The sequence below is a fragment of the Diospyros lotus genome, chromosome 7, assembly GCF_014633365.1.
Source record: "Diospyros lotus cultivar Yz01 chromosome 7, ASM1463336v1, whole genome shotgun sequence".
Taxonomy (NCBI): Eukaryota; Viridiplantae; Streptophyta; class Magnoliopsida; order Ericales; family Ebenaceae; genus Diospyros; species Diospyros lotus.
The window spans coordinates 14,731,440-14,744,012 of record NC_068344.1 but is presented as its reverse complement, the minus strand read 5'-3'; positions in this window follow the sequence as shown (position 1 = coordinate 14,744,012).

Genomic DNA, 12,573 nt, shown 5'->3' with positions numbered 1-12,573 from the left:
GGTCATTTTGTAATTTTATCCTGTTTTGAGAATTGCTTCAATTTAGTCATTGTACTTTAATATTGATGTCAATTTTATTCTTAATCTATCGAATGTGTGGCCAATCTTATATGATAGTTAAGATGGCGAATTGATGTATCCAATAATTGACACATCAACAAAACAACGTCGTTTTACCTTGCTCGACCTAACCTTATTAGCTTCATCATCTTTTTCTTTTAGTAAGAAGCTTTCTCCAGGCCCACCCTCTGTTCCGGTCATCAGTAGAGCCGGCCCAACAGAGTTGGGGGCCTTAGGCGAAAATGTTTGTTGAGGCCTTCGAGTATTAATTTTTTATAAAAAAAAAATAAATAATACACTTTTTAAACAAATATTTCATCATTTTATTAAATAAAAAAAATTAAAATTCAACTACAAAATATAATAATCTCTTAACAATAATAAATTTTCAACTAAAATATAATGTCTCGGAGATAAGAAAAAAAAGCCAAACAATTTACAACAATAAACAAAGGAAAACAAAACTAATTTTTCTTGAAACTCTAAGAAGGTCAGTGTGAGCAAAAAACTATACATTCATAGCAACTTTTCATTCTACAAATATGTGTTGGACTATGTTCACCTTTATGTAAAATCAAATTTCCTTGCCTTTTGAAATGCAAAATTGTTGATTAAATCTCCGTAATCAAATTTATCTAATAAATCACGTTCAATAGATAATATAGCTAATCCATTCAATCTTTTCTATGGCATAGTTGACCTCAAATATGATTTTATCAATTTTAATTTTGAAAAACTTCTTTCTACAGAAACTACTGAAACTGAAATTGTCAATAATATTTTATAACTAATATATGCATTCGGAAATGAATCAACTCTTTTGATGTAATAAAGAATTTCCATTGGACTATTTTCTTCCTCTTGAAAAGTTTTTCTTAACACTCTTAATTCTAAAAATAAATCTAAACTTAGAAAATTCATCAAATTTAAGAACGTTTCAGAATTCAAACAATACTCTTTTAAAATATCTTCATCCATTGATTTTAATTTTCTTAAAATTGCATAGAAATCCAATTTTTTTTCATATATTCTAAATTGCTCAAACCTATTTCGAAGTAAGAAATGACTTGATCAATCATGTATATAAAATAATCAACTCTAAAAGATTCTTCAGCAGATTGTGTTTTATCATCATCGACATTTTCATCAAATTATTTTTTCTATGAATCACACGTTTTTCACGAAATATGGATTCTATTTCCATTTCATTTACAAGTTTTTTGGCAGAAACCATAGCAAATTCAAATCTACTTTCCCTATAAGTTTGAAAAAAAGAAAGAAGACCTTTTAATTGATCTATAGCAACATCAATATGCATATCTTCTTTTTGAAAGCTCTTACTAACTGAATTAACCGCATACAAAATATCATACCAAATAATCATGCCCAATAAAAATTCAAAATTCTCTAATTCATACATTGCAAGACATTTAGCTTCACTTTTTATTTTAGGATCATCACTATTTTCTGCTAATTCAAACAAAGCATCTCGTATTTTTGGAGCTTGAAATCTAATTGCCTTGACACTTTCAATTCAACTTTCCTAGCGAGTTTGTGACAATGATTTGACAGTTAAATTAGGTATGTTATCCTTTAATATTTTTCATCTTTTGGGTGAAGAAGAGAATAATGAATATATGCATTGTAAAACTCTAAAAAATGATACAGCTTTAACACAAGAGGCAGCAAGATCAGAAATTACTAAATTAAGACTATAATAACCAAATGGTGTATATAATGCTCTAGAATTTATCTCCAATAGTTTTTTTTGCACACCTTGATGCTTTCCCTTCATATTAGACCTATTATCATATCATTGCCCTCTTATATCATTGATATTGAGATTCAAATTTTCAATATTTTTTATAAGTTCACTAAAGAGGCATTTTTCCAGAAGTGTCATCTACTTTTAAAAATTCTACAAAGTATTGTTCAATTATTATTGGACCAATTGAAATATCCACACACCTTAATATGAGAGACATTTGTTCTTGATGACTTAAATCTAAAGTACAATCAAGTATAATGGAAAAATATTTTGCTTTTTTAATTTTCTTCAAAATCATACTCTTGACTTCATGTGCTAACATATGTATCAATTCATTTTGGATTTTATGTCCCAAGTAATGATTATGAATTTCACCATTTTGAATACGCTGGACATGTTCTTGTAATACTAGATCAAATTCAGCTATCATCTCAATAAGACTTAAAAAATTTCCATTATTCACATGATAGATCTTTTCATTAGTTCCACGAAATGCCAAATTATTTTTAGTTAGAGCTTTTACCACAACAATTATTCTTTTTAAAACATTTCTCCAACGTTCTTTTTCTTTACTAATTCTTACTTGCACATCCCTATCAATTTTTTTACTCTTAGAAAATCTCAATTCTAAATCAAACCAAGTATTCATGTTAAATAAGTGCTCCTTACTTGTTTCATGACCTTTCAACCTAGTACTAAGATTTCTCTAATCTTTAGTTCCTTCATTGCCAAATTAGCTCCCACTATGTTTTGTACCAAACAGTTTGCAACAAAAGTAATAAACCTTGTCAAAATCCTTTGAATATACCAACCATCTTCTATCACGAGTTTCCCCATTTGATAGTCTCCTCGTATAATAAAAAGTAGAGAAATGCCTAGAAGTTTCATCCTTCGAAAAATCTATATCACTTTCTCTAATTGGACATTTTTCAACTAACAAGTCTCTTAACTTAATATCAATTGATGATATTGATGTGTTGGTTTTTCTCGACGTTCGATTTTAGCCGACCATGATTCGTTTTGGGCCGCGGTGAGTAAGTTCAAAAATACCAAGAGGAAGAAAGAAACAAAGTTTCAGACGTAAGTCCACACCGGAATCTTTTACGTGGTTCGGCCAGAACAATGCCTACTCCACGACCGCACTCTGATTATTTTACGTTAGCCGACAGCCAACGTAAAACTTAATCGGATCCAAACATGAACTCTAGACAAATTATGAAAAAAAATGTTTGGGCGTGGGCGTAACCCTTCATAGCGACGCGCTACACTGCCCGCAAGTAGTGTCAAGTGAGCTAGGGCCGCTGCATCGACGCCCGGATGTAGTGACAAATGAGCAAGGATTCCTGCATTTGTTTGGACGGATGTGGGTAAGGAAGTTAGTCCAACATCAAAATCAAAACCAAAATCAAAATCAAAACCAAAAACAAAATCAAAATCAAAACCAAAACCAAAAACAAAATCAAAAAGAAAATCAAATTCAAAGTCAAAGCCAAAAACAAAATCATAGATTAAGGATTGGGTCATGGAACATAGGAACATTAACAGGCAAAGCTATGGAAGTGGTAGATGTGATGATTAGGAGAAAGATTAATATTATGTGCCTTCAAGAGACGAGATGGGTAGGGAAAAAAGCAAAAACTTTGTCAGAAAATAGATATAAAATATGGTACACAGGAAATGATCAAGCAAAAAATAGAGTGGGGATCATTATGGATAAAATCTTAGTAGATGAGGTAGTGGATGTAAAGAGAATAGGGGATAGGATTATTATGGTGAAGGTTATTCTAGGAAGAATGATTATGAATATCTTTAGTACATATGCACCACAAGCGGGGTTAGGTGAGGAGATAAAAGCAAAATTCTGGGAGGACCTAGAGGGACTCATACAAATGATACTAAGATGAGAGAAAGTGATTATAGGAGGTGACTTAAATGGTCACGTGGGTAGAGATGGAAAGGGCTATAGAGAGGTACATAGAGGGTATGGATTCGGGGAAATTAATAATGAGGGTAAGTCTATTCTAGATTTTGCAATGGCATATGGGCTCATCATAACCAATACCAGGCTCAAAAACGGGACGAACACTTAATCACATATAAAAATGTCACATCAAGCACCCAAATAGATTAAGTCCTCATGAGACAAGAGGACCAGGTATGCTGTAGGGATTGTAAGGTGATACCGGGAGAGTGTTTGACTACTCAACATAGACTTCTAGTACTTGACATCCAAGTAAGAAATTGGAAGAGAAGAAATCACATAAAACAAAATCCAAGAATAAGGTGGTGGGATTTAAAAGGGGAGAAACAACTAATATTCAAAGAAAAATTAAGGGGTAGAAGAGAATGGAATGAAGAAGGACAGACAAACCAAATGTGGAGAGAAATGGCTAATGCCTTGAGAAACACAGCAAATGTAGTGCTTGGAGAGACAAATGGTAGAGCCCCTAACCTTGTCTTGGTGGTGGAATGAAGAAGTGCAATTGAAAATTAAAAATAAGAAAAATTGCTATAAGGCTGTATATCAGTGCAACAATGAAGAAAATCAAAAAAATTATAAAGAATCAAAAAAGGCAGCAAAAAAAGCTGTTAGTGAAGCAAGGTCAAAAGCATACGAGAATCTATATAAACGACTTGAAACAAAAGATGGAGAAAGAGATATATATAAATTAGCTAAAGCAAGAGAAAGAAAAACAAGGGATTTAAATCAAGTGAAATGCATAAAAGATGAAAATCAAAATGTATTAATGAATGAGGGAGCGATTAAGGAGAGATGGAATGACTATTTCACAAAATTATTTAATGATGATGGCGACACAAGAGTTAGGTTGGGACATCTTAGTAACTCCGAAGGGAACGTGAGCTATACATTTTATCGATGCATAAGTCCAAATGAAATAAGGCAAGTATTAAAAAAGATGAAAAATCATAAGGCGATGGGACCGGATAATATACCAATAGAAGCATGAAAATGCATAGGAGAAGAGGGTATCTCTTGGCTAACGAAATTATTTAACGTGATTCTTAAATAAAAAAAGATGCCAGATGAGTGGAGGAAGAGTACTTTGGTCCCTATATATAAGAACAAAGGAGATGTTCAAAACTGTGAAAATTACAGAGGAATTAAGTTAATGAGCCATACCATGAAACTCTGGGAGATAGTAATAGAGCAGAGGCTCAGAAAAGAAACAGAGGTCTCAGAAAATCAGTTTGGTTTCATGCCCGGTAGGTCAACAATGGAAGCTATATACCTACTGAGACACCTAATGGAAAGGTATCGGGATCATCAGAAGGACCTACATATAGTGTTTATAGATTTAGAAAAGGCTTATGATAGGGTCCCTAGAGAAGTATTATGGAGGGTTTTAGAGAAGAAATGAGTCCGAATAGCCTATATACAAGCCCTTAAGGATATGTATCATGGTGTAGAGACAAGGGTCAGAACATGCAGAGGGGATACTGAACCGTTTAAAATTACAATAGGATTGCATCAAGCTTCTGCATTAAGTCCATACTTATTTGCTTTAGTAATGGATGAACTCACTAAAGATATTCAGACAGAGGTGCCATGGTGTATGATATTTGCAGACGACATAGTGTTGGTGGATGAAACAAAAGAAGGAGTGAACACTAACCTTGAGTTATGGAGAAACAATTTAAAATCTAAGGGATTTAAATTAAGCAGAAAGAAAACAGAATATATGGAATGTAAATTTAGTAAGAATGCAAGAGTGGAGGATGTTATAATAAAATTGGAAGACCAAATCTTACAAAGAAAAGACCATTTTCGATATTTGGGATCAGTGATTCAAAAAGATGGAGAAATTCAGGAGGATGTCACACATAGAATTAAGGCAGGTTGGCTAAAATGGAGAAATGCATCGGAGGTGTTATGTGATGGTAAAATCCCATTAAAATTGAAAGGAAAATTCTATAGGACAGTTATAAGACCAATTTTGTCATACGGCTCAGAATGTTGGGCAGTCAAATACCAACATGAGCAAAAGATGAGTGTAGTGGAGATGAGGATGTTAAGATGGATGTGTGGCCATACAAGAAAAGATAAAATTAGAAATGAAGTTATTCGTAATAAGATAGGAGTAGTGCCAATAGAGGAGAAGATGAGAGAGACTAGACTAAGATGATTTGGTCATGTGAGAAGGAGACCAAGAGACGCACCTGTGAGGAGAGTTGATGAAATAGAATAATTAATCAAAAAAAGAGGTAGAGGCAAACCTAAGAAGACTTTGAGGGAGACATTAAAATTTGATATGAAGTGTATGGATCTCAATGAAGATATGACAAAAGATAGAAATACATAGAAGTCTAGAATTGATGTAGCCGATCCCACATAGTGGGATAAAGGCTGGATATGTTGTTGTTATTGTTGGCGGTATCTGATTATCCTCCCTCTTCTTTGTTCCCCTGACCCCTTATTTGTACTGAGGAGTCTTTATAATTTAGATAATATATAGAAATATAAAGACTGCATAATGGGGGACAAACTGCCCTTATCGTTTACATAAAATCGGGAGTGGGATCCCCATTACGAGGAGCATGGGCTGTTGCGGGTAAAGTAACTGGACCCTACCTCTGACTTCTTAGCAGCTTTGCCACTTATGCGAGCTGGGGGTTTTGGGCTAGCGACCTGGGTGGTTCAACGAACTGAAGGACATTGCCGGGAGCTCGTTAGCCTATTGCTGGGAGCTTCTTGGGAGCTCGCTTTACAAGCTTTGGATTTCGATGGTGGCTGGACTTTCCTTGACGAGGTCGTCTAGGCCTTCTCGGCTTCGGGTGATTGAGCCGGTCCATTGGACCGAGCCTGGCCCAAGTGGAGTGATACAGGAAATACATATAATAGTTTTGATGGTCGACCAAACTTATACATATATGAAAATAAATTTAAATTCAATTTCAAACTATTTTTCTAACAAGTTATCTTATTCAAATTAAATCAAAGTAAATCAAAAACAATCTTTTATATTTATATCATAGCAAAATTATCATATATAGGCTGTTGATCGGATAAATAACATGCTCTCAGTTGTTTCCTGTCGACCGCCTCTGCATGTTAATCTGTCGACCAGTCTTAAGAACCTGTCAACCGTTTTTCCTTACCTGTCGACCAGTGTTCAAATTTTTCAATTCATCCTGTCAACCGGTTATATGAAGCTGTCGACCGGCTTGTCACAGACAACTTTTAACGGCTAGTGACCACCACTCTCAAGTGTTCTCTCCTCTTGCAACGGGATGATTTCAATTTTTGTCTTTAAAACTTCTATAAATGCAAGACAAGAAGGTGATTTCAAGACACTGAAGTACTCCATCTACAAGCTCCCAAGCGCTCATCAATTGTTGTGCTTCAATTGTGCCCTAAGTCTCTTGCTTTCAAGGCTTGTATTTTATTCGTTTCAAAGCATAATTTTTAGCCTTATATTTATTCTTGATTACATTGTAACTAAGTGGGCAAACAAATCTCTTGTATCATTTCTTATGGTCCTAGCTTGTATAGCTAGATGACCTACTTGTCAAAGTAGGGGGTTTTGTTACCTAGATTTACTAGAGGGCTTGCTTATTTAAGTAAGAGGTTTGTATCTTCCTAGCTTAATGCTAGAGGGCCTATCTGGGGTGATAGGAGAATTATAGTATTTTGCTTGAAAATCCTTAGTGAAGAACTAAGGATGTAATACCCCCATATTATCGTGAGATTGCCACATGTTTTAAGTGAGTTTAAAATACCGAAAAGTGGCTTGATAGTAAAATAAATTGTCGAATCAATGGAAGGAAGTACCCTGGGACATAAATATTTGAGGAAATAGGACATTTCAAAGGGTTATGAAGGTCTTGAGGGAAAGTTTAGTTTCTGAGCTAGGGGAAAAATCGTAATTTTTGAGGTTCGGGTAAAAGTGTAATTTACCTAAAAATTAGGGGTATTAATGTAATTAGTCCTTTCTTCGGGGACTAAAATATAATTAAAAATTAGCCTAGGGATCAAGTTGAAAAGGGTCTAAGTGAAATTACCTGAAAAGTTTGGGCAAAAGTATAGTTCTTGAAACCTTTTTCCTAGGGGCATCTGGGAGATTAAGGATAAAGTCTCGTGATAAATTTAAAGATAAGATGAAAGCTCATGATGACTTATTTGATAAGTGTAACGCCCCGCTCCCACTTACGGGTGTTACTAGTGAACAATTACCCAAATTGTCCACCTGCCCGGCCTTTGGTGAATGGTGGACCATGTTTCAAGGCGAAACGCCCTAGGTGGGAACTAGGCTCGTCCTTCCCTTCCCTCAACCCTAGGATTCACTAGTAGAATTGGGCTTCAACCACACCACATTTGGTTAAAAAGAAAACTCATGAAGATGCTCAACTACCATTTTCTTATCTATATTTAATTCTTTTTCCATCCACGAATTTTTATCGGGCTCCATAAAAATCACCATTAAAATCAATCCATTGATTGATTATCAATTTTGGAGGAAAAACTCAAATTTTCAATTTTCCAAAATTTCGACATTTTCTCCACGCCCGAAAAATCCCTTTATTTTGAAAATTCCTCCAGGTCCCAAAATCAATTAAGAATTGCCCCAAAATTTCCAATTTTTTGAAATTTTAAAAACATTTCGGCCGACGGGACCCGCGCGGGGCCCAGCTGCACACTGGCAGTGCGCACTGGCCTTGGCCGCGCGTGCGCCCGCGCGGCTTAGCTGCGCCCCCAGCCTGCCTGCTGCCCCTGCTACTGGCCTCCTCACTTCTTTTCCCTTTTTTTTGGGGGGGGGGAGGCTTTAAACCCCAAATTTTTTCAAAAATTAAATTAATTAAATGAACTTCACATTCATTAAATTTTTTGCCCAAATTCCAAAATTAAGGCTTGAACAATTCTCTTAATGTTTCCACAACATACATCAAACACCCACTATTTTTCTAACAAAAATCATATGATTTAACTTCTTGGTGCTTCCCACAACACACACCAAAATGAGAGTTTCACCCAACCTAGGCTTCAACATACCATAAGCCAATATCTCATTGATTAAATACAACATACACTTCAACTAACAAATCAATTACATTACATAAACCAAACACAACACATAAGCTTCCATAAACCATAATATACACTTGAATCTTCATTTTCATGCCTCCACATGCCATTCCACCATTGCCTTGACTTTCTCATGCCTTCACAACCTATATGTAAGGGTAAAAACCTCATGAGCTATTAAGCTCAATAAGGGTGCAATGCAAAATAAATATGAACATAACAAGATTATATGATGTCAAATGCATGCAATTGTGGTTAGGTCTCTTTGCCCTCACAACCCACCAATGTTAGAGGCATCAACCCACCATTTCAACTATGTTCCCAAACTAACCTATGGTCATAAGTCTCATGAACATAAAAGAACATGCCAAATGCAATATATACATTTATGAAACATATTTACAACACATTACAAGGCCATCCTCCCATGGGGCCATCTCTTACCTCATTCTTCTCTTTGAAGCTTTAAACTCTCACTAACTTCCTTCCAACACTTCTCCTAAAGAGATCCCTTGAAACAAAATATAAAAAATTAAGTCCCCCATCAAGACAAATAACAAGATCTTACACTACCCAAAAGAAAGAATACTTACCTTCTTGATAACCTTCTTTCCCTTTCTTTCTTTTCTTCTCTTTTCTTCTCCTTGGAAGACTTCTTCCATTCTCTTAATTTCTCTCTCTCTTTGAAATGGCAAAATTTGAGACAAATGCTCTATTTCCCTTTATATACTACTCTTGTCTTGAAATCTCAATTTCAATACTTCATCTTAGCCCTTGATTTCCATTTGTTTTTTGAGAGAAAATCCCAACCACACAAGAAAGCACAATCCATGTGCCTTTGTCTTGATTAATCTCATCCATTAGATTTTATTCACTTTTTAAGAGAAGATCTCAACCTTCAATTAAAAGCACAATCCAAGTGCTTTTGAAAGCTTTAATCTCAACCACTAATCTCTTAATATTTGGCAATCCATACCATTTCTTCTTTTTAAATCCTCACCTTTGGATTCATTCTCTTTTCAAGAATAAATCTCATCCATTGGATTCTTGAATTTTTCATTTATTTCTCATTTACTTAAATGAGACTATTTTCAACCCATCATATTTGAGAGACAAAACATTTCTTTCCCATTTAATAAATCTCACAATTTTCCATCATTAATGGGAGACTAATTTCCCATTTTCCTTTGGATTTATTTAATTCTCCATAATCATACTCTACATTAAATGCTTGAAAGACTAATTAGAATTTCTTTTGCATTTAATTAAATTCTCTCATTTAATTTGGACCACCTTAAGCCATATGTCACTCCAAGACACCCACCTTGGCTTTCAAGTTCCAATCTCCTCCATCCATGTGGCATCACCACATTTATTTTTCAATATAGGGAAAATTAATTACTTTACCACATAATTCACCATTTTAGAGAAAATTAATTATTTTCTCCAATAATTGCATATTCTCCATTTTCCTTATTTTCCATAATTAAATTCCTCTATGGAATTTATTTTAAAATTTCCAAAATACCCTTTATAAATTTATTAATCCCATATATCTCCACATAATACAAAATTGGGATTTAATTCACTCACTCACCTAATTCCACATAGGAATTATTTCTAGTTTACCAAAATACCATTTATTGGACTTCTTTATCCAAATTACCAAAATGCCCCTCTCATAGGGCACCCTCAATCTCAAGGATCCATCACCTTCTCAAAGGCATTTTTAGAAGTTTTCTTACTTCCTTTCTTATTCTCTTTAACACCGGTTACACCGGGTGTTACAATAAGATTTGATGAGATTTGATTGGATGCGATTTGATTGGATTTGATTTGATTTGATTAAGATTTGATAAGATCTTATTTGATTGGATAAGATTTGACTCGGATAAGAATGATTACAGAAAATCTAAGAAGATTTGGAATGATTAGAGAATATCTTAGAAGATTTGGAATGATTAGAGAATATTTTAAAAGATTTGAAATGATTGGAATATCTTGGAAGATTTAGAAAAGATTTGAAATGATTATGACTTACTTAGTAGCCAAGTTTCCAAACCTATAAATAGGATGCCCATGGCTACATATTTGGCCTATGGCCCACATAAGCAACACTGGCCCAAATGGCCTAAATAATACATACTAGCATGTGACTGTGTACCTGCAACCAAAGAGACAGTTAACTCTAGACCCATGGTCCCCTCACTCCCTGGTCCTCACCAGGAAAACGTACGAAGGCGCAGCTCCCCAGGGTTAGGCCCTTATGCCTATCAGACTTGGTGGGTGCATCCTTGCGGATCAAGTCCGTCGCACGCAATAGTTCCAATGTAATGCTTATGCAAGAGCAACATATAAATACCCACATGCGTATGATCGAATGCTCATAAATATCTTGTGCACATGATCAAATATTAAACACATTTCCATGCTCGTGGATGCACACGTAACAACATGATCCAAATACACTTTAAGTTAGATAAATACATCCATTATATGTAACTAAAATTTCAACTATGTATAATTGAAATTTCCATAACCATTGACAACCAACACCTTATAGAGTTATTTAAAGTCAGACAGACCCGGTCGACAGGTAGGGAAGGATGGTCGACCAGTTGTATGAATTAAAGTAGGGCAGATTACCCAAGCAGAAAAATTCCAAATTTTTGGGCAAAGATTAACAGGCTACTACGGGTTCAAATTGAAACCAAATGATTCAATCCTTATATCAAAACGAAACTCATGAAGTCTAGTTTACAACACAATAAATTGATCTAGAATCGAATTCGGAACGATTTTTGGTACAGCTAAAATACAGCTGCCATTTAGGCTGTGAAACCGAATCGTTGTATGAGGCTCCCGAAAAATCAACGGAACCCTAGAGAGACTCCGATTTTGCGTAATGAGCAACCCTTCAGTAGTTTCAGGATGAAACAATAGCCCGGTGAGGACACTGGGATGAAATTGTCCTTTTCAACTAAGATTTGGATTATTAATTATGAATTTTCGGTATTAAAATGCACATTTAATCTATGTTTGAGGGCGTGATTGTAATAAGAAAGTTACCCAAGTGATATTAAATGAATTATGAGAATTAAAAATGTAATTTCTCTTATATATTAGTGTATTATATAATAATTATATAAAAATATATATATGCATAGTGCGTGTGTGCAAGCTGGCTTCGCAAAGCTTCTGTGAAGCTTTAATGGCCGAAATTTGGGCTGCAAAATGGAAGATTGTGGCAGCGTGAATTGAGGAAAGAATTTGTCAGAGGTATGGAGTGAGTAATGAAGCAATTAATATGATGTATAAATGGAGTAGCGGCCAAGGCAATGAAGGCTATAAATTGGCAGCCATCTTGGCCGATTGAGAAGCAGCAGGAAGCTCGATGGTATTAGGTTGAGGGATTTGCAGAGAGTTGTCGAGAGGGATGGGTAGTGCCCAAGTTGCTTCGGATATATATATATATATAGAGAGAGAGAGAGAGAGTTTGAAGAAATGGAAGAAGTGGCATTGAATTTCCTTCTCCCATTTACAGAGCATGGCCGAATCGGCCATGACAGAGAGTTGGGAGCAGAGAAGGCCGAGAGAAGCTTGAGAGCCCAAAAGAGAGAGATCGCGAGAAGGAGAGAGGCTGGTCAGAGAAGCGGCAGGCGGCTGCCATAGCCGCATCCAAGCTTCCAACAAGCTCGGCCAT